This window comes from Aedes albopictus, chromosome 1, assembly GCF_035046485.1.
Source record: "Aedes albopictus strain Foshan chromosome 1, AalbF5, whole genome shotgun sequence".
NCBI lineage: Eukaryota > Metazoa > Arthropoda > Insecta > Diptera > Culicidae > Aedes > Aedes albopictus.
The window spans coordinates 79062991-79087285 of NC_085136.1; the positions used below are offsets into that span (position 1 = coordinate 79062991).

At 38.9% G+C, this 24295-nt stretch overlaps 1 protein-coding gene across 2 annotated transcripts in view; it reads right to left on the reverse strand.

Moving 5' to 3' along the window:
- The window catches only part of LOC109422004 (protein single-minded), a 172144-nt gene that overhangs the window by 17708 nt on the left and 130141 nt on the right, over positions 1-24295 (reverse strand). The gene's annotated exons all lie outside the window — the stretch shown is intronic.

Below are 24295 nucleotides of genomic sequence, written 5' to 3' on the forward strand. Positions count from 1 at the left end.
ACTTATTGCTACGGACAGCACTATGTTTGTATTTTCCAACAAACATAAACATGTTGACAAAAAATGCTCATATTTAAATTTATTAACAAAGTAGCATAAAACGAGCTCACAAGATCACATGTATTCTTCCGCGGATTCTACACACAATTACTCGCAGGACTGCTCTAGGAGATTCTTCTGGGATTCTTCGGTAGTTCTGTGTAAGTTTTTTTTTTCGTGGGTTTATTTAGGATTCCTACAGAAACTTCGGCTGGGATTTTTTTTCTCGAGTTTCTTCTGAGATTCCTAAAACTGTTTCATCTGGAATTCCTCCGGGAGCTCAGCCTGGTTGTCACCAGAAAGTACTACAGGGCTACCACCACAGATTCTTTCCAGATGACTTAAGGAATAGTTTCTGAAATTGCTCCAGGAGTTCCTAAATTTCTTGAGAAATTTCTTTCTATTTTTTTCGAAATCTCGTGGTTTCTCTAGAAAGTTTTACAATGTTTCTTCTAGGTGCTCGCAGAACTCTACGATCGAATAAAGTTCGCCGTAACGCGAAGTTAACTATCTACAAAACGAAGTAAACTATCTACCCTACACACCAAATTTTTTGAAACGCTTCCAACACAAAAAAAAACAGCAAAATAAATTGCTGAATTTCAGCAAAATTTTTGCTGTATTTCAGCACAACGTTGCTGATCAACTGTCAAAATTGCTGGAAGATTCAGCAAGCTGAAAAATAATTGCTGATATTCAGTAAATTCGTATTGCTGAATGAAATCAGCACAAAAAAAAATCAGCAAAGTTTGCTGCAAACAAAATTTGCAGTGTAGAGTAAAGTGGGGCAAAAGTTCGAGTGGGGCAAGAGTTTCTTTTGAAGTTTTTGAGCTCAATTCAAATTATTTCTTTCGGGTGTCAAGGTTGTTCAAAGTCTTTTTGAAAAAGAGTCTTTCACTCCAAAAATTATGAAAATTGATCAATATTTCGAAAAGTTATGACAAAATGTTGGTTTTTGATCAAAAAATTGTAATATGCGATGGTCCTTCCAACGCATGGAATGGAATTGTAATGAAATCGAATTCGATATTTTTTTTTGGGGCGTAACTAGGTATATTTTGAAGATACTTTAGCATGTATAACTTTTTGCAAAAACGATTTGGAAATCATATTTTACACATAGTGGGGAAAAAGTTCGAATTGTGGGGCAAGAGTTCGAGTCATGTAGCAACTTTAGGTAAAAACCTAAAATTCTGCTAAATATACATATTATCTCTGAAAATGATGGAATTAGTAAGAAAATTCGATCAAAGTTGAAAAAAAATTGTTTCATCTGAATTTGGCGGAAAACTACTAATTTTTGGTGTAGTGAATTTGACCCTGATTTGGGTAAAATCCAGATCGAACTTTAAAGTGTATTTCAGTTCCACCATCAAATATTAATTGGTTTTAGGTATTCAGATTACGAAAGTGTCGAAATAGTGTGCTACGGTTAGCGAAATTCCACAAACACTAGATTCGAACTTTTGCCCCAGTAGTGGGGCAAGAGTTCGAATTAGACACACACATACAGAAAGTGTTGTAACTCAAAATTGAAAAGACATTTGGCGTAGCTTTGTTCAGCAAATTTTTAGCTCATGGATGGTGGAATCATCACACGGTATTCATTTATTTTTATCTGCTTCGATTTCTTGAAAAAAGTTGAATTTTCAACTAAGGTCGAACTTTTGCCCCACCTTACTCTACGCAGAGTGTGGAACTGGAGACAAACAGCCATGGACCGAGTGGAATGGAGACGGATACTATGTACAGCAGAGGCCACCCCGGCCTTAGCCTGATCGGTAAGTAAGTCTAGGTGTTCATCAGGGATCTCCATCTGAGATTCTTCTTGGGGTACCTTCCGAAGTTTTCTCTAGGACTTTTCCTGGAGTTTCTTCGGAGATTCCTGAAAAGATTCAAGCTGGCATTCATTGGCGTAGCTAGGGGGGGTTCCAGGGGTGCCTGGCACCCCCTAGAACAAATTTGGCACCCCCTAGAATTTTTCCATGACAGGTACCTAAAACTTGAAACTTCACACAATAATTCCAATATTTATTAATGACACATTTGAACAAAACTTGAGCACACCTGAAATTACTTGAGAATAATTAACAGACTTCTCCATGGATTCCACAAGAAATATCGTGATTTCTCTAGGCCTTCCTTATGGATTCCTCCCGATATTTCTTCAATAAACTTCCTTTAGGATTTTGCTTCCTGATGAGGTTGTACACACAAGAAATTTCTGCAGAAATTGATTCAGCAATTTTTCCGGTGATTCTTCAAGGAATTCCTTCAGAGATTTTATTCAGAGATTCTTCCAGAATGTTATCATGGAATTCCTCCAGGAAGAGGTTATATTGGCCTTCCTCTAAGAATTGTGGCTAGGATTCCTCAAAGAACTCCTGCTGAGATTCTTCCAGCAATTTCTCTTAGAACTCCTCCAAAAAATGCCAATCTGGTACCTTCAGGAATTCTACTAGGGATGTTCTTCTGAATTTTTTTTCGGAAAATCTCCCTGGGATTTATCTAAAAATAACACCGGTGATTCTTCCACAGATTTCTTCAAGAATTCATCCTCTAGAAATTTCACAGGGGATTTCTCCAAACACTTCTATTGACCTTCCTCCTTAAATTCCACCTGGATTTCTTCAAGCAATTCCCTTTAAAACTCCTTCAGAAATACTTCTAGGGATTCCTCCTGTGCTTCATCCAGAAATTCCTCCTGCGATTCCATTAGGGATTCCTCCAGTATACTTCTACCCTTATTTCAAGGAGTACTGTAGGTATTCCTCCAGGCATTTGTTAGAGGAACTTCTCTTAGGATACCCCCAACATTCCTGATTCAAGGATTTCTCTTACTTCTATGCTACCTCCCGGGATTCCAGTAATTGCTCCAGATATTCCAGCTGGGATTTCTCAAGCAATTCCTGCGGTTCTTCCAGCTATTCTCCCTCCAGAAATTTTAACTGTGGCACTTCAGAAATTATGCTACGGATTCTTCTAGATCATTCTCCTGGCTTTTTTGCTGGGATCTTACCAGGTAATCTTCCTGGTATTCTTGCAGATTTTTTTTAATGTTCTACCAGGGATTTCTCCAAGGACTCATCCAGGAATTCCTTTAAAGATGTTATCCAATGAATCCTCCAGAAACTCCTCATGAAAATCCTTCAGAAACTCCTTTTGACCTTCCTCCAAGAATACCTCAAACAACTCCTCCGGCAGTTCTTCCAGCAATTCCTCCAGAAGTTTTTACTATGATATGTCCAGAAACTCTTCTAGTAATTCCTATATGAATTTATCCTAACATAATGGCTGGAATTCTTCTGGGAAATCTTCCTGAGATTCCTTCAGAAATTCCTCCTGCGATTCCTTCACGGCCTTCTTTACATTTTCTTCCTGAATACTCTACCGGTTCTTGCAGGGACTTCTCTATAGGCATTCGAAGGATTTTTTCTTTAGATTCCCCCAGGCATTCCTGATGGGTTTTTTTTTTCTAGAAATTCCTGTATAGTTTAGTCCATCAATTCCTCCTAGGATTACCGCTGAGATTTCTACAATGATACATCCCAGAATCCTTCTAAGAATACCTCCTGAGATTTTTCTGTGATTTCTTCAGCAGCTCTCCGGTGATTCTTCCAGGAATTTTTATCCAAGATATTTCATCCAAGGATTCTTTCTTAATTTTCTCATGGATTTTCTCCAGGAACTCCTTTAGGCCTTCCTCCAGAGATTTCAGCTGGATTTCTCAAACTATTTCTGCAGTAATGGTGGGTTTCGTGGCCGTGCGGTTAGCGGCGTCAGTCATTTAGGCGTATTGTGAGTGCCACGAAGTGAGGGTTCGATTCCCGTTCCAGTCGGAGGAAACTTTCCGTCAAACGAAAAATTTTCCACTGGTCCACTGGGTGTTCCGTGTTGTCCGTTGCCTAATGTTAGTGATTGTTCAGTCTGTGCAATAGGCCGTCCCTTATTTTGCAAAAACTGGAAATGTTATAAGTTCTTGTTGGAAAATGATCATTTTAGATCAGAATTGATCGTGTCAAAATTTGAAGTCCGTATCCCAACGCAAAGTGGTCCCTCAAAGGATCTAAACTTGTCAAAAATTGTATAGGACTAAAAAAACATGATTTTTTTTTCGAGGAAAAAAATACGTTATTCTACCAAACCCGGTGATTTTAGGACCCTAAAGAGCTAAAAATGTGCTTAGAATTACGATATCTTTACTGGTTTCTAAGTTATTGACAAAAAATGTCTGAAAAATCAGCATTTTGACCATTTTTTCATATCCCTGAGGAAACATACCCTATTTTGCTTAATAACTTGAAAACGAGTAAAGATATCGCAATTCTGAGCACATTTTTGGTCCTTCTAGGGTTCTAAAATCGCCGGTTTTAGTAGAATAGCGTATTTTTTTCGTCGAAAAAAAATTCATGTTTTTCTAGTCCCATACAATTTTTGACAACATAAGATCCCTCTATGCGTTGAGATACGGACTTCAAATTCTGATCTAAAATGATCATTTTCCAACAACGAACTAATAACATTTCCAATTTTTGCAAAATAAGGGACGACCTACTGTGCAACCTCTGGTTGAAGACAGTGTAGTGTCTTTAATTTTCCAGCAATTCTTCCTGGGACTCCTCCAGACATTCTTACTATAATACATCCCGGAATTCTTCCACGGATTCTTCTTAAAATTTCTCCAGGGATTCCTTCAAAAACTAGCTGGGATTATTCAAGGAAATCTTCCAAGGAGCCTTGCAGCAGTGCCTTCGGTGTTTCTTCCTGGAAATTCTAAAGGGGGCTTTTCCTGGGATTTCTCATTGGATTCCTCCAGAAACTCCTCTTGACTTTCATCCAGGAACTCCTCCTTGGATTCCTTAAGCGATTTCTGCTGCTTCAAATGTTTCAGGCATGCCTCCTAGGTCTCATCCAGAAATTCTGGGGATTTCTCCAGGCATTCTTGCTGGGATTCTTCTAGGAAGTTTTCCTAGGATACTTCCGGAAACGCCTTTTTTCAGGGATTTTTCTAAAGACTCATCCAATAATTCTTCTAGAGTTTTTAATTCTGGATTACTCTAGAAATTAGTCATGGTATTACAACTGGAACTCCTCTTGGCCTTCTTCAACGAATTCCAGCTGATGGAATCCCAATAGAAATCTCTGTAGGAATTCCTTAACAAAATTTCCCGAGAAATCCTAGGAGGTGTTACTAGGTAAATCTATAGTGAAATCCTATAGGAATGAAAGGGAAAAAATAATTGATTATAAAGCACCGAATGCTGCTAATTGGAAAATTGAGAGATGGTTTTGTGAAAAAATCGCGTTCTGGTGGGATTCGAACTCACGACTCCGTATTCGCTAGACCACAGTGTAGCCATTTCTTTGAGGGTTCCTTGTCGAAAGTTGTTTTTTTTTTAATTCAGCAATTACTTTGGATTTTTTTTTCCATAACTTCAATGGCTATTCCTCTGAAATTATTTCAGCAATTTCTTGTTTAGTTATTTTGCAATTTTCTCAGGCAATTTTATCGTGATTGCTTCTGTTATTCTCTACGATTGAATTTATATATATATTGCTTTCGAAAATTGCTGTACTGGAAATTTAGAAATTCTCAAGTGGGCTTGCTCAAATAAAATCCTATGAAATTCACGAAAACCTTCCTGGCAAATTTCCAAACCAATTGCAGGAAAAAAAATCATCAAAACTACCTTAGAACTTTTAAAGTAGTTGCCAAGAGAATTCATATAAGAATTACCAGAGGAATTCCGGAAGAGAATAATAGGGCTTTTTTTTTAAAAATGGCCATATACAATCTCAAAATAAATTGCCGAAATATAGTCTATAAAAATTTCCACAAACATTCACAAAAAATCATCAAAGGAATTTCTGAAGAAAATTTAGAAGAATTCCAAAAGTAATTGCCGTAGAATCACCGTGACAGAATTTTTAAAGAACCGCCAAAGATTTTTTTTCAATAAATTCCAAAGGAAATCTTTAAGAAATTTGGTGAATTGATTTCCAAATGATTAACCTAAGAAGTTCCCAAAGTAATAATCAAAGTTTGCAAAATCTCCAAAGGAATTGCTGATGAAATTCCCAAAAAAAAAATTCAATGTAAGTAACATCGGAATTTCCGAAGATATTCCGAAATCTTCCGCTGCAGGAATTCCTTACATAATTACTGTCTAAAGAATTGTCATTCAAATTATAGAAGCGATTTATGAAAGAAGGAGTTTTTGAAGGAATTGGCGAAGGAATACTGAATTGTATAGATAATACAAGTCCAAAAAATCGACGAAAATCCCAAAAAAAAGTAAAATGAGTTGCCGAAGACATTAAAAAAAAATGGTGAGAAAGTTCCCAGAGTCATTGTCGAATGAATTACCAAAGGCTTCACTCAAAGAATTCCCAAAGGAATTGACTGAAGAGTAATTGGAGAATTTCAAAAAGCAAATATCAATAGAATTGCTGACATTAACTATACAATGCTTGAAACACTACTAAAAATTTGGTGAGGGAACTCCCGAGAAAACATTTCCAATGAAATAAAAAAGCCACATAAAATCCTAACGGAATTGCCAAAGAAATTAAAAAAAAAAATTGCCAATACAATTTTCAAAAGATGCGTGAAATTCCAAACATATTACCAAATAAATAATAAAATATAAAATGCCGAAGGAGATCCGAAGATATTACCGGAAAAAATTGCCAAATCCAAAGACATTACTGAGAAATTTCCAAAAGAAGTCTCAATTGAAATAAATTGCAAAACAATTTCCAAATAAATTGCCTGGAATATTTCCTGAGAAATTACCAAAAGTATGTTTTGCCGAGAACACAAATTTCTTGTATTATACGTATAAACCAGAATCGAATATCCGAATGTACGAAGCTGAAATGTTGACTGATTACTACAATGTTGGTTTTACGTAAGTCAAAATTTCAGTTTTATACACCATTCCGTTCACCATTATCAATCCAGTCAAAATCAAATGCAATCAAATTATGAAGTTTTCACGTGGCGGAGAATGTGTTAAATCAGTACAACGGTTCGGATTTTCAAAAAAAAAAACTTCTTAAAAATATAGCGCGTTTAAACTTACTGGCTTATTTTTGCTGCGACGCAGTATATCGTAATACTAGGAAATTGAGGGTGGATTGCTATTTCCCTTTACAAAAAAAAACAACAAAACAACCTGGACGCCACTGAAACTGGCACCCCCGAGGCACCCCCTAGGAAAAAATCCTAGATACGCCAATGCTGGCATTCCTCCAGGATTTCCTTCCATGATTTCTAATAAGGTTCCTCAAATTTTAAGGGATTCCTTTCTAGATTTCAAGGGATTGCTTCCTGGAGAATTTCTTCACGAGATTCTTCTAATAGTTTCTTTAAGAATGTCTTCAGAAGTTTTGTCTGAGATTTCCAGAAGAAATTCCTAAAAAAATGGATTTCCGGAAGGAACCACACGATGAAAACCAGAAAAACTCCTGGGGGAATTCCTTGTGAAGCTGCTGGAAGAGTTCCTTGAGAAAATGGAGGAATTCCTCAAGGAACTCCTTTGGCATCTTCATGAGAGTTTCCTAGAGGAGTTCCATACGGGATCGCATATAAAAACTCCAGGAGGAATTCCTCAAAAACTCTTCAGGAGGAATTTCCCTGGAGGATATGCATCTGGAGAAACATCTAGGAAAATTCCACAATAAACTTTTAGAAAAATTATAAAAGTAACTTCTGAAGGAATCCAGAAAAGAATCCCTAGAGGAATCCTGAAAGGAGTTCTTGATGCAAAGTCGAGTAGTTTGTAAAAGAATCCCGGGAGACTATCCGGGAGTTATCCCGGAAGGAGTTCTCGGAAAAACCCTGAAAGGATCTCTGAAGCAACCCCGGATAGAACTTCCGAAGAAATCCCGGAAGAAGTTCAGGAAGAAATCCCTGAAGGAGTTCCCAATGGAGTTCTGAGAGAAATTCCTAGAAGAATCCAGGAAGGAATTCTTGAGGAAATCATGAAAGACTCCCAGAAGAAGATTCTGGAAGAATCCCGAAACGAGTTCCCGGAGCGATTAAGAGAGAAGTTCCCGAATGAATCCTGGAAGCAGTTCTTGAAAGAAACCCCCCCCCCCCCCGGAATTCCTGGAAGAGTACCAGAAGGAGTTTCTGGAAGAATTTCTTGAAGGATTCCTGGACAGCTTCCAATATTTACCTCAGAAAGCCCAGATAAGTGCTGGAGGAACCTCCACCTTCCTAGAGGAGTCCTGGTGGATTCCCGGGAAAATCTCTGTAGGAATTTCAGAGGGAGGTCCTGAAGGAATCCCTAAAGGAATTCCAGAGTCAATCCTGGAAAGAATTTTTGGAGGAATCCCGGGTTAAATTGCTGGAAGGAACTATGGAAGGAACCTGCAACAGAACACCTGGAGGAGCTTCTGGAGGAATGCTAGAAGGAATTAGTAGAGAACGAATGTCTGGATGAATCCCGGGATGAATTCCTGGAGGAATCAGGAACTCCAGAAGGTTTCCTCAAGTAATATCCCTGCTGGGCTTGCTCCAGAAATCCCTGAGATTACTTACGGAACTACAGGGATTCATCTGAGAATTTTGCCACAGATTTCTAAAGAGATTCCACTAGGAACCCCTATGGGATTCAACTAGAGATTTGTATAGGGATTTCGCTAAGGATTTCACCCGAGAATTTTCCTGTAATTTATTTATAAAATTGACGTGGGCTTTCTTCTAGATTTTGTTTTCCGTGGAATTCTACAGGATTTGCAGCCGGAATATCTCCTAAATATTCTCGCGGAATTTATTTTGAAGCTACAGCTATAGGATTTTTCTTGGAGTTTTCCCGGGACTTCTCTTAGAAGATTCCTTCCGATGTTGGTCTTGAGATGTCTCAGAGTTTTTTTTTTTTATAAATCTATCCTGGACTTTTTCTTAAGATTTTTTTCCAGGGTTTCGTAATTTTTCGTAGTTTCGTAATTTCTTCCAGACTTTTCCTCTTAGTAGTATACAGCAATTCTTGCAGTGATCTTCCTGAGACTGTTGTTACAGATTTCCTCGGGATTGTTTCCAGAGCTTTTCCCGGAATATTTGCCATAAAACTGTCCGGAGATTCTGGGTGCTTCTTTTGAGATTGCTTCAATAATTACTCCCTAAGTTCGTGCATGGGTTTTCGAGAAGTTTTACTCAGATGTCTCCTGGGATAATTAACGAAATTCGTTGTTAGAAATTCCCGGAAAACCATCTGAAGGAATCCAGGTAAAATATTGCCAGAAAATCCGCATAACCTTGTTGGAAAAACCTCGAGGAGAAAAACTTCGGAAGAATCTTGAGAAAAAATGGTACATTTTGGAAAAAAGTTCTAAGCCTAATCCCTTGAGGAAATATCAGAGAAATTCAAGGAGGAACGCTAAAAACTTCTAAGAGAAGCACCGAAAGGAACCATGGACGTAATCCCGCTAGAACACTTTTGCCATACTCTCTATAAGAACTTCTTCTGCAAAGAATCTCTCAAAAAATCCCGAGAGAAACTAGTGGAAGGGATAGCTTTCCATTTAGGAGAGAAAACCCACTAAGAAAAAATCCAAGAGGAACTTTGGATAAATTACGTAAAAATCTTCTGGAAGCACGCCGGAAAAACCTCTGGTAGAAAGCCCGAGAGGTACTCCTGCAGAGACTCTGTGAAAAACTCCTGCCGGAACCCTGGAAGAAACTCTGGTAGAAATCCTAGGAAACAAAAATCCCCAAAAAAGCACTGAAAAACTCGGAAGGAACTAATCATGGGAGGAAATACATTAAAAACATCTGGATGAAAATTAGAGAATATAAGAGAAAGTCAGTGAAAAAAACCGTTCATAAATTCAAGGAAAACTTGCGGGAAGAATTCTGCGACTGTGAAAGAATTTAAAGGGGGAATTGTGGTAGAAATCCAAGCAGGAATTGTGGAAATATTTTCAAATTGAAGTTTGGATAGATTGGCAATCAAATTTCTAATCTCATCTATAATGAAATTCCTAATCTTTGAAAGAATTCTTGAGAAGTTTTCATCGGAATAGCTTAGATAATCGGTACCAACCATCGGGTTTTATCAAAATTGTTGATACAATATCGTACTTTCTAGTTATCCGTAGGATTTTCATCCAAATCCCAACATAACATAACTACACTACCACTACAGATTACAGACAACCGATTTATGCTATATTTTAGAAAGAGTTTTGTACAAATAAGGTTTTTGGAAGAATTTAATGATTTGGTGGAATTTCTTAGATAATAATAATCATGCGTATTTTCTCTTGAAATTTTTGCTTAATTTTTGAGGATATTTTTGTGAAATTTTGTACCTATTAATTTAATTTTTGGCACACAGTGAGATACGTATAGTACCAAACCCTATACAAAAATTCAATTCAATTATGAAAGTGACTAAGTTATAGCGGCAAGTGCCCAAAATAGGTACAAGACCCTACTGAAGATTCTTAGGGGCGTTTTTATTTTATTTTATTTTTTTTGGAGAAAATAATTTTTGTCTGGCCGTTTCGTAAGCCTCGAAGTGTGGGTTCGATTCCTCTAATCGGTGAAAAGTTTTCGACAAACGGAAAATTCTACACTGGGAGTTTCGTGTGTCGTCCGTTGTCTCATGTTAGTGCTCGTTTAGTCTGTGCAACCTCTGGTTGAAGACGATGTAGTGTGTTGAAAAAATCCGTAAAAATAAATTTTGACTCCTTTCGGAAACTTTCGGAACCTGAGGTCATTTATATTCCATTTTTGTAATTTACATTTTTCTACAAGGACTGTAATGAACAACTCTTGAAAAAAGATTCACATATTAAATAGTTACACTTCCTTCAGCGAAACATACAGGATTCAGAACATCCTCAGACATGCCTACGCATACTAATTAAATCCCTTCATCATGCAGCTTTTGATTGCAACTGCACCACCATTTTTCAAGAAGATAGAAATCTCTCTAGCCATAAAAGTTAATCATCAAAAAGTGGAATATGTGAACGCTCTTCAACCCAACCAAGCTCAACCATCCGGCAGCAACCACTCCCAAGTCTGCATATATCGCCTTTGATCTTTGCAGGCCCCTAACGAGTCAAGACCGCGCGCGATTGAATAATTGATTAATTGGACGAGTGCTGGTGGTGGGTTCAACCAGGCGAAAAAATACTTCTGTTCACCCCTTTAATGCTTCAGCGATTTCACGCGCTCTTCGTCCCGGTACTAACTGAGTTACTTAAGTGTAAAACAAAACATTCCAGAAAGAGGAACGACGTCGTCAAGAGGATGAAATATCAATCTGCTTTACTTTACTTTGTATGCATTGCCATTGCCTGCGTAATATGTGTACCAGAGAACCTGAAGTTGTCTCAAACTTCCAACCAAACGATGTCAGATATAGGGCTGCAATCGTACGGCCGCGTATAAATATGTTTTGGCTCTGGAGTCACGTATAATTGCTTGTTTTCGTATTGAGAACGGCATAACAATTCCCACAGTGAAACTGTTTTTCCTCGTATTTTCATTCGCCAACAACGGGTTTAGCCTAGGGTTTAACAAGTACGCAAACGGTGTGCATCAATTATTGACGTTGTTTATGTTTTAAAATTTCGGTTGCATTCCAAACTCAGTGAACATTTTCTTATGAAAAATGTGTTACCGTTTACTCCTTTTTTGAAGAATATCTAGAGCAAAGAATTGCATTTGATTATCAATTCTCCAAAGAGCTGTTACTCAAAAAGCGTATGTTCTAGTATCTAACTCAGTAACATTTTGATGCTCAATTAGCCTTAAAGAGGTTTTGAGAGCCGTCATATAACCTAATACCTTTTATTTTGGTTTTATGATGGTTCTAAGAACGTTTTCTACAATATTTTACTAAACAAATGTTAGTTGGGGGCTATCCATAAACTGCGTGGTCATTTTCTTGGGAGATTGTTTTTTTGTTCATACAAAAAATAAATTTGTAACAACCACCGAAACCCCCCCCCAAGCATGACCTCGTGGTTTATAGATGACCCCCAACTGACATTTTTTTAGTAAAATATACTAGAAAAGGTAAAAGCTGGGTATGCTGCGCAATTCAGATCCCATTGTGATCCACTAGCCTCTGCCCAGCAACTCCTATCCCTACCTCCACGCGGTACCGGCCGGAAACTATGAGCAACCTTAGGGAAGATCGGGTAACCAACCCCGGTGGGAACTTTGGTCGTAGGCTGACAGGGAAGGGGGAGGGGGTGGGTTTGCTTCGGCAAACCTGAGCGTCTGTTCTCCAGGAGGAGCGGCTCACAACAGCGTCTGATCCCCATGTTAGGGGCGGCTGATCTACGTCCGAGTGCCAGGGAAGGACTCTAAGCTCAACTGTGCACTATGGTCCTCCGGAAAGTAGGGGGTTGGTGTCAGGCCCTACGAGCCAGCCGTAAAAAACCATTGTAACGGAAAATCAGCAGCAGAATAATACGAACCGAGACCAACGGCAACGACCCCAGCGAACAAAAAGGACTTGCGATTGGAAACTCGGTACGTGGAACTGCCGATCTCTCAACTTCATTGGGAGCACCCGCATACTCGCCGATCTACTGAAGGACCACGGGTTCGGCATCGTAGCGCTGCAGGAGGTGTGTTGGACAGGATCCATGGTGCGAACGTTTAGAGGTAATCATACCATCTACCAGAGCTGCGGCAACACACGCGAGCTGGGAACAGCTTTCATCGTGATAGGTGATATGCAGAGGCGCGTGATCGATTGGTGGCCGATCGACGAAAGAATGTGCAGGTTGAGGATCAAGGGCCGATTCTTCAACTTCAGCATAATAAACGTGCACAGCCCACACTCCGGAAGTACTGATGATGACAAGGACGCATTTTACGCGCAGCTCGAACGCGAGTACGACCGCTGCCCAAGCCACGACGTCAAGATCATCATAGGAGATTTGAACGCTCAGGTAGGCCAGGAGGAGGAATTCAGACCGACGATTGGTAAGTTTAGCGCCCACCAGCAAAAGAACGAAAACGGCCTACGACTCATTGATTTCGCCGCCTCCAAAAATATGGCCATACGTAGCACCTTTTTCCAACACAGCCTCCCTTATCGTTACACCTGGAGATCACCACAGCAGACGGAATCTCAAATCGACCACGTTCTGATTGACGGACGGCACTTCTCCGACATTATCGACGTCAGGACCTATCGTGGCGCCAACATCGACTCCGACCACTATCTGGTGATGGTCAAACTGCGCCCAAAACTCTCCGTCATCAACAATGTACGGTACCGGCGACCGCCAAGGTACAACCTAGAGCGACTGAAGCAATCGGAAGTCGCCTCAGCATACGCGCAGAATCTCGAAGCCGTGTTGCCAGACGAGGGCGAGCTCGATGAGGCCCCTCTAGAGGACTGCTGGAGTACAGTGAAAGCAGCCATCAACGACGCAGCCGAGAGCACCATCGGGTACGTGGAACGGAATCGACGGAACGAATGGTTCGACGAAGAGTGCAGAACGGTTTTGGAGGAGAAGAACGCAGCGAGGGCGGTAATGCTGCAGCAAGGGACTCGACAGAACGTGGAACGTTACAAACAGAAGCGGAAACAGTAGACGGGAGAAAAAGCGCTGCCTGGAAGAAGCGGAGTGTGAAGAAATGGAACTGCTGTGCCGTTCCCAAGAAACACGAAAGTTCTATCAGAAGCTCAACGCATCCCGCAACGGCTTCATGCCGCGAGCCGAAATATGCAGGGATAAAGACGGAGGCCTCTTGACGGACGGACGTGAGGGGATCGAAAGGTGGAAGCAGCACATCGATCAGCACCTGAACGGCGTGGAGAACGTAGGCACGGGAGCCCACGGCAACGGAAGAAACGACGACGCCAGTGCAGCGGAGGACGGAAATGAACCAACTCCCACGCTGAGGGATGTTAAGGATGCCATTCACCAGCTCAAAACCAACAAAGCAGCTGGTAAGGAAGGTATCGCAGCTGAACTCATCAAGATAGGCCCAGAAAAGTTGGCCACCTGTCAACATCGGCTGATAGTCAGGATCTGGGAAACCGAACATCTACCGGAGGAGTGGATGGAAGGGGTAATCTGCCCCATTCACAAGAAAGGCGACCATTTGGAATGTGAGAACTTCAGAGCGATCACTATTTTGAATGCTGCCTACAAATTGCTATCCCAGATCATCTTCCGTCGTCTGTCACCTAAAACGAATGAGTTCGTGGGAAGTTATCAGGCTGGCTTCATCGACGGCCGCACACTGGGGCAGAACTGAAAATACTTGGAAAAAACCTCTAGCTCGTCGAGATGTCGAGATACTCATTTGGTGTCTTCAGAGAAAATATTTCTATGGACATGGTCGATATTCTGAGCGGTATGTAATTTTTCTTACGTTATTCGCATAAAAGTCCTATAAGTCATTTTGGCCAAATTGCATTTTAGCGATATGGTGTCTTCGGCAAAGTTGTTCGGCTATTTATGCTGAAAAGTTTGCTGAAGACGTCAAATTTCCAAAGCCTACTATTCTTGAGATATTGACCTATTTATAAAATACCTACCTAAAATCGCTTTTTTTCATTAAAATACGTTTTTTAACAAATTTAATGTCCGTTTTCGAGTTATAATAATGAAAAATACTGAAATAAAACATATATCGAGGAAATTAGTTGTAAAAAATAAAATATACATTGATTTTATATAGAAAGTTCCCGAAAATCACGCAAAATGTATATAGGACGTTCTTGCAGTCGGGCAAGTTCGGGCAAGTTTTTTCATAGGCAATCACCTAAAAAATACACTTGCTTTCATGTAAAAATTTTTCACAGACATGATATTTAATGATTTTTTCTAAATTGAGTTTAAAGTTTACTGTTTTGGGTAAATTAGTACAAAATTTATGTTCATAAAATGCTACGTTTTAAGATGCCAAGTGAACTATGAAAAGTATAGATGCAATTCAGTCACAGGTTTAGTTGTTTCTAATCTCCAAACAAATTGTAAAATACAAAAATGTCCCAAACGCCAATGAAAGTATGCATTGGTTTTATCATTCGTCAATGCGTTATACAGTCACACATCATGAATATTTTTGGATTGTATGATTATTATCTTATTTAATACAGATATTGAAAAAAATGTGGAGAGTTATAAGCATAAATAAATGTACTCAATGATCTAAAAACTCAAAAGCATGTGAGTAAAAAAATGCAGAAAAGCTTTTCAATTATTTCAACCTAGTCGTACGTACTAAATATTTAAATATTTTGCGTACTAAGCAAAATTAATAACTCGAAAACGGACATTAAATTTGTTTAAAAACGTATTTTAATGAAAAAAATCGTTTTTAGGTAGGTATTTTATAAATCGGTCAATATCTCAAGAATAGTAGGCTTTGGAAATTTGACGTCTTCAGCAAACTTTTTCAGCATAAATAGCCGAACAACTTTGCCGAAGACACCGTATCGCTAAAATGCAATTTGGCCAAAATGACTTATAGGACTTTTATGCGAACAACGTAAGAAAAATTGCCTACCGCTCAGAATACGACCATGTCCATAGAAATATTTTCTCTGAAGACACCAATTGAGTATCTCGATATCTCGACGAGCTAGAGGTTTTTTCCAAGTATTTTCAGTTCTGCCCCAGTGTGGGCCGGTCGACAACCGACCAGATCTTTACCGTACGGCAAATGCTCCAGAAATGCCGTGAATACCAGGTCCCAACGCATCACCTGTTCATCGACTTCAATGCGGCATACGACAGTATCGACCGCGCAGAGCTATGGAGAATCATGGACGAAAACGGCTTTCCTGGGAAGCTGACTAGACTGATTAAACGATGGACGGTGTAAAACTGCGTAAGGGTTTCGGGTGAACTATCTAGTTCATTCGAATCTCGCCGGGGACTGCGACAAGGTGACAGTCTCTCATGCCTACTCTTCAACATCGCTCTGGAAGGTGTGATGCGACGAGCCGGGCTCAACAGCCGGGGAACGATTTTCACGAAATCCGGTCAATTTGTGTGTTTTGCGGACGACATGGACATTATCGCTAGAACATTTGGAACGGTGGCAGAGCTTTACACCCACCTGAAACGCGAAGCAGCAAAAGGCGGACTGGTGGTGAATGCCTCAAAAACAAAGTACATGCTGGTAGGCGGAACCGAACACGACCGGATCCGTCTGGGTAGTAATGTTACGATAGACGGGGTTGCTTTCGAGGTGGTGGAGGAATTCGTCTACCTCGGATCCTTACTGACGGCTGACAACAACCTAGGATAGGATACGACAACTAGTCAGCCCAAAAGAGACCAATTTGGGGACCAATAATCTTAGCAACGCGGAAAAACAAGACAGCAAGCTGTGAAATTAGACAGAGAAGTTGCAGGTGGCACATCCTATCCTAGACAACAACGTGAGCCGTGAAATTCGGAGGTGCATCATTAGCGGAAGTCGGGCCTACTACGGGCTCCAGAAGAAACTGCGGTCGAAAAAGATTCACCCACGCACCAAATGCACCATGTACAAAACGCTAATAAGACCGGTGATCCTCTACGGGCACGAGACATGGACCATGCTCGAGGAGGATCTACAAGCACTCGGAGTTTTCGAGCGACGCGTGCTAAGAACGATCTTCGGCGGTGTGCAGGAGAACGGTGTGTGGCGGAGAAGGATGAACCACGAGCTCGCTGCACTTTACGGCGAACCCAGCATCCAGAAGGTGGCCAAAGCCGGAAGGATACGGTGGGCAGGGCATGTTGCAAGAATGCCGGACAACAACCCTGCAAAGCTGGTGTTTGCAACTGATCCGGTTGGCACAAGAAGGCGTGGAGCGCAGAGAGCACGATGGGCGGACCAGGTGGAGCGTGACTTGGCGAGCATTGGGCGCGACCGAGGATGGAGAGCGGCAGCCACAAACCGAGTATTGTGGCGTACTATTGTTGATTATGTCTTGTCTTAATGATGTTGAACAAATAAATGTACACAGTTTAACAGACGCTCGGAGATCGGTAATGAAATTTACCGGATATGATCGGTAATTCAGAAAATAGCTGAATGTTCGGTAAATTTCTGCAGATTTACCGAAAAGTGTAAACAAGTTTCGGTGATTGAGACTTGATTTACCGAAATCGGTGATATTTTTTACCGAAATCATCTGTGAAGGTGCCCCAACACCGAATTCGGTAAAAAACTACCGAACGTTCAGTAGTTTGTGCTTTGAATTACTGACGCTTCGTTAACTTGTTGTAAACGTCAAAATAAGTGAGTATCGAGTTAGTGAAATTAGAACTCCTCTTCAATACAACAGAGGATTTAAATACCTTCCCAGTCTATTTAATTTCTGTGCGAACGTGCATTGTATCATTGTATTCAAGCATGTGAATGGCGATATGGATGGTGTATTCGAGTTCTAAAAGAAAACAGGTAGGTAAACCAAAAAGAATCACCGTGTCAAACTTTCAGTTTCCATGTCATTTCAGCTTCAAGTGCAGTCAGCAGCAGCGCGGCCCGGAAACCCTCTAGGATTTCACAAGTCAGTTTGATTTCAGAATGCAGCTTATTCAATATGAATTTATTTAATGATGATGGAATACAATATGAAGCAAAAATAAAGCTGTTTAGAATATGTTTTTTCAACAAAAACAAAGAAAATAAAGCAAACAAAAAGAGGAAGAAGAGTACGAGGGTGAATGAGGCCGTTTACAGTTCATTCGGTAAACGTTACCGACCAATCGTTAAATTTGACAGTTTTGGTCGATGGCAAAGTTTACTGATCGTTCGGTAATTTATTTCATTACCGAACAGATTACCGACCAGTCAGCTGTTGAGATTTCGGTAAATAATTTACCGAAGTCGGTGATCTGGTCTAAGTGTGTATGTATGTACTAGAAAAGGTTCTGAGAACCATCATAAAACCAAAATAAAAGGTATTAGGTTTTATGACGGTTCTCAAAACCTCTTCAAGACTAATTGAGCATCAACATGTTACTGAGTTAGATACTAGAACATACGCTTTTTGAGTAACAGCTCTTTGGAGAATTGATAGTCAAAAGCAATTCTTCACTCTAGATTTCAAATATATCTATCAACGTTTACGCAGATTATCGTATTTTTTTCTTTTATTCTCCACTTTTAACCCTCCTAAAATGTGTTAAACTAGTTGCACCGCTATAGCGTAGTGCATGTTCAGTAGGCCGTCCCTATTTTTTCAAAAGTTGGAAATGCTAAAAGTTCAATATTCCAAAACGATCGTTTTAGCTAAAAAGCCATCATTCCAAAATTTGAAGTCCGTATCTCAAAGCTAAATGCCCCCCCACGGGGCCTAAAGTTCTCAAAAATTGTATGGGATTACAAAAAACATGATTTTTTTCAATGAAAAAAAATACCTTAATCTACTAAAATCGGCGGTTTCAGGACCCTAAAGGCTCAAAAATATGCTCAGAATTGCAATATCTCTTTTCGTTTTTGAGTTATCGGATAAAATATGGCAGATTTCCTCAGAGATCTCAAAAAAGCGTCGAAAAAAAAAATCCAATTTTTGAGAACTTTTGGGCCCTGTGGTACAGACTTCAAATTTTAGCATGATGGTTTTTTTTTTAGCAAAAACGATCTTTTTGCAATATAGAACTTTTAACGTTTCCAACTTTTGGAAAAATAGGGACGGCATAATGTTCTGCGAGCCTGTTTATGTCATACTGACCCCAACATCCTACTAGGGTTAAAAGGATGTGACAAAAGCACTGATGCATTCACAAAAAAACTGCTTCATGTCAAACAAATGCGTTTATAAATAAAGTTTTGCAGAACACTACAAATGGCTATAAAATACTCCACGTTGGGCGCTTAGATACGAAAATAAAAAAGAACCCCATGAATGCACACACAAAAACATCTAACAGGGGCACCAGGTAAATTTTCGAAAAATCTGGATAATTTGAAAAGTTTTATCTGGGAAAGTCTGGATCGTGGTAACCACCTTACAAATTCCAGGCAAATCATAACAAATTCCGAAAAAAAATGTCAGGATTTTCCAAATTTTGGAAAATGAGACCTAAAGAATCTGGACAATCTAGATAAATCTGAAAGTTTAATCATGTTATGGCTTTATCGGTCTTTGGGCTGAAAGTCTCTTAAATATAGGCAAATCAATCAATAAATTTATCGGTCTTTTTCTACTCAGAGTATAAGGGAGCAGAGATTAAAGTGGATAATGAAATGATAGATATGATAGTATTCGCTAGGGTTGCCAACAAGTGTGAAAATTTTATAGAAGATGAAATTAGGCAAGTAGGCCATGTATTGTACGAATACATCGAATGCGTGAAACTTCTGCCGTACGACCTGTGCTTTTAAACAGATCGGCTTGGTTGGTAGTTCATACCACCTTACCAAGACTGGCAAAAGTTTTAGGCAGCCGACTGCCTATGCATTGTTCTGTTTTCATCGCAAGTTCTATCGATCGGTAGCTTTTGCGGAATTCACACTTCCGTTCATAGGTATATACCTATTAGCGTGGTTCAAAAAATCGTTTTTGCTCCACACCGCTTATTCGATTCGTAACCAGATTCTATGCCTTCTCCCAAAATTTGAGCTCATTTGGTTGAAAATTGAGACTGCACAAGCCCTTCAAAGTTTGTATGGGAATTACTATGGGAAAACGATGTTTTTCATTCAATCGGCCTTAGCATCTTCCCAACTGCCCTAGAGGGTTAGTTGACCCTTGGTACTCCTAGGCTACTCTATCAGTTACAACTTTGCCGAAGACCACATTCAAATCGGATGCTTCATTAATTAGTTATCGATTTGTATCCAACTGGACAAACTTTAACAGTGATCCTCCAGCTTCCCAGCAGGCAACATTGCTGCATATGGCGCCAAAGATAGCACACATAAATCATGGCTACTATGTTTCACTGCAAAATACAGTGATGCCCACCGAATAGTTTAACCATCATGAGTAAAGATTTCAATCTATATATCTATATATATAAAAATGAATTTCTGTCTGTCTGTCTGTCTGTCTGTCTGTCTGTCTGTCTGTCTGACCGCTATGGATTCGAAAACTACTGGACCGATCGGTGTGAAATTTTCTATGTGGGTATTTTGGGGGCCGGGGAAGGTTCTTAGCTTGGTGCGGGACCTCTCCGGTCTGTGGAACGGGGGGCTCCCATACAGATGACTTCGCCGGGGACGTCCCAATGGAGCTGCATGTCAAAAAACATAGTAGGCAGGCAGAACGACGTTTGCCGGGACAGCTAGTTCTGAATAAAAATCGATAACTAATTAATGAGGCGTCCGATTTGAATGCGGTCTTCGGCAAAGTTGTAGCCTAGGAGTGCCAAGGGTCAACTAACCCTTTAGGGCACTTGGGGAAATGCTACAGTCGATTAAATGAAAAACTTCGTTTTCCCATAGTAATTCCCATACAAACTTTGAAGGGCTTGTGCCGTCTCAATTTTTAACCAATTGAGCTCAAATTTTGGGAGAAGGCATATAATCTGGTTATGAATCGAATAAGCGGTGTGGAGCAAAAACGAATTTTTGTACCACGCTAATGCCTATATCGCGGCGTGTTCTTCCAATTAGCTTTATTCGATCTTATGTTCTATTCAACCTTTCTTTTTAAGCCAAACTTTTTATATCAACATTCTGATTTATCGATCGTATTCTATTTATAACTTAATCATTTTGTAGCTTTATCGATCTTTTTCTACTCAGAGTATAAGGGAGTAGAGATTAAAGTGGATATTGAAATGATAGATATGATAGAATACTAAGTTGCGTTCAATACATGGCCTACTTGCCTATTTTCACCTTCTATAAAATTTTTACACTTGTTCGCAACCTAGCGAATACTATCATATCTATCATATCATTATCCACTTTAATCTCTACTCCCTTATACTCTGAGTAGAAAAAGACTGATAAAACCATAAAATGATTAAGTTATAAAAAGAATACGATCTGAAAGGTTGGCAACGTTGCATACAAGACATAGTATAAATTGTGCCTTGTTTCCCAAAAGGATAGCGAAGTCCAATCTCAGGATGACGTGGTTTGGCCCTTCTGCCAATCTTGTGATCGTATTTTTTCAAGCAGGTTGGCTTTTGTTCACAACCGTTGTTGGTTGCTTACATAGCTTGAGTTTGGTCTCGGACTTCTAAGCCTAAGAAGGGCAGCCTGATTCGGGTTACAATACAAGACCGTCTACATTTTGATACCCATGCTAGGGGACGGTTTGCGTGCCTTGTACTTGATCGTTTCCCGAAATGGTCTGGGCACTACAAATGCTGATTAAAGATCAGAGATAGATTTGCAAATCAGAGTATAACATTATAATGCGAACTAATATTTTTTCACGACTAATATCAAACGTTAAACACTCAATGTAACAATCGAAGAATTTTGAGAATTTCTAAAACTACATTACAAACGTAACATGCGTTTTAACACATAGGTCAAAAGCATTAATTCGGGCAGTTGTTTATTTTGGCCAACCTTCGCGATCTAAATCGGCAATAAAAACATAAACCCATATCTGAAGTCTCTGAGTCGAAGTATGATGAAACGAAAGCGCTTATTCGACTTGTGAAAAACACATTATTCAGATACATGTGCTAATTTGTACATAAGCTTAACAAGAAGCAGTAAAAGGTCTTGTTAAACTATTTTGTAAAGAAATTACTACAAGTAGAACAGAAATCTTATTAAACTCTTGAAAATTCTTTTCAAATATTATTGTTAATACCGATACGAAAGGTTGAACATTGGCTACTTTTTCTATTGAAAAACCATTTGTACAGTAATCTGCTCTGCGCAGCATTATTTTGATTCAGCTATCATTACTATTATAAACAACAATTGTTATATAAGCATCATGCTGAATTGATTCGTCATAAACCTGCTTGTTAAATGAGTGATTGTTAGTTGGGGAGTATCAAGTATCAAGTTAGATGAACGGTGCCTCATCACGAAAATATCTAACCCAATGAACAATCACTCATTTAACCAACATTGCAATGACATTTTTATTCCACATTCGATTGAACTACAGTTTAACATTATTTCATCACAGCTTGTAATCAGGCGTTGTTCAAACAAACGTGGAGAAGTTATTCAGCAATCTTTTCTCCAAGCGCGATGCAGGCTTTACAGTCGGAAGTAATCTGTGTTATATCAGCCTCATATTCAACTTGTATTCAGCTATGTTAACCTGCTGAAAACAAAAACAAATTGAAGTGCGAGGTGCAATTATAGCCCAATCATGTTTATTTGTCTCATCTAAAGGCATTTATAACACACAAGCTCTTCTAAAAAAAAAAATTCAACTTGGGATTTGAACTCGTGATCTCCCAATCACCCGTTGCATGCCTTGCCGTCTACGCCATCCTGGAATTGGGAAGTTGGGAAAATATTTATCAAAAAAAAAGTTGACTACAACTTTGAAATTGCTACGAAAACTAGCAAATGTTTCAAATATTTTGCATTGGTGTGCAACAAACATCAATACATGTTAACAACGAGAAACTGGTCTATTATCATCACATTGACCTGTTGTTCAATCGAAAAGTAATAATCGAACAAATGATAAATCTGTTTATCTAGCTTACTGTTAAACCATTATTGAACGTATCTAAAATAGTTGAAGTATTGAACATCAAAAGCATTTGTTCAACTTATGTAAACCGCAATAATTAGCTTACCGAAACTGTAGAACATAAGATTTTTTAACGCCTAGAAAAAAGTTCTTCTTCAGCTTATATTAAAGCTAGTAAGGGCAAATCGAACAAACAAAAACTGCTGACGTTGGTTAAGCTTGCAATTAAATTGCTGTTCACATACACTCCCGTTCAAAAGTTTGGGGTCACCCCCTCAAAAACATGTCATTTTTTTAGGCCCATATCTCCGCCAATTTGCGTCCGATTTCAAAACCCTAGGTTCCATTCAAAAGATAATAAGTCAAAGAAACTTTGAACATGATTAAAAAAAAACTTTTTCAAAAAACTTTGTATGTAAACTTAACCCAAAGTTGCCAAATTTTCTAAAAAATGAATATAAACTTACGGCAGTGTCGCTGGAAGTTGGGTAGACCAAATTTTAAGATGAGAGCGGTAATATGACCCATTTTCTATTAGCTTCCAACTGCTTTTTACAGAACTTAGCTAAAAAATCTAGAAAAAAGTTATTAAGTAAATTAATCCTTGATGTCATCGACCAAAAGTTTGGGGTCACCCCTCAATATGATGTATCGGTCAAAAGTTTGGGGTCACTATCGTAAAACATGGAAAAATAATTTGTTGATATCTTTGTCATCTTTCATTCAATTTTAAATTCTTCTTGGCTTATTTGAAACAAAATGAATGATACCTACTGCATAGACATTGAACCACACATATTTGTTGAAATTTACATACTAAAACTTAACGTAAAGTTGCCTCATTTTTTGAAGCGTGGTAAAATGTGCTAACTTTACATAACATTTTTATATACAAAAATCGTTCAATACGTTAAGTTGAAGACATCAAACGTAAATTTAGTTAATTATCTTTGAAATAAGCCAAAATTAATTAAAATTGAACTATAGATGACGAAGAAATTACCAAATCAATTTTCCATGTTTTACGAAAGTGACCCCAAACTTTTGACCGATACATCATATTGAGGGGTGACCCCAAATTTTTGGTCGATGACATCAAGGATTAATTTACTTAATAACTTTTTTTCTAGATTTTTTAGCAGAGTTCTGTAAAAAGCAGTTGAAAGCTAATAGAAAATGGGTCATATTTCCGCTCTCATCTTAAAATTTGGTCTACCCAACTTCCAGCGACACTGCCGTAAGTTTATATTCACTTTTTAGAAAATTTGGTAATTTTGGGTTAAGTTTACATACAAAATTTTTTGAAAAAGTTTCTTTTAAATCATGTTCAAAGTTTCTTTGAATTATTATCTTTTGAATGAAACCTAGGATTTTGAAATCGGATGCAAATTGGCGGAGATATGGGCCTAAAAAAATGACATGTTTTTGAGGGGGTGACCCCAAACTTTTGAACGGGAGTGTACGTACCAAATGTTGCGTTTTGGCTTATTAACAATGTAAATAGCATCATTTGAGCTTTTTATTCAGCATTTGGTTTTGTTCAGCTGAGAATGTTATAAACCGGCAATAATTCGACATGCATGCTTATTTATGACTTGAATTGTTCCTTGGGAAGTATTCCGTACTTTTGCTCAACTTCTTTTCTCTAGTTCTTCATATACATTTCAATAGTTCACCTTAGAGTAATT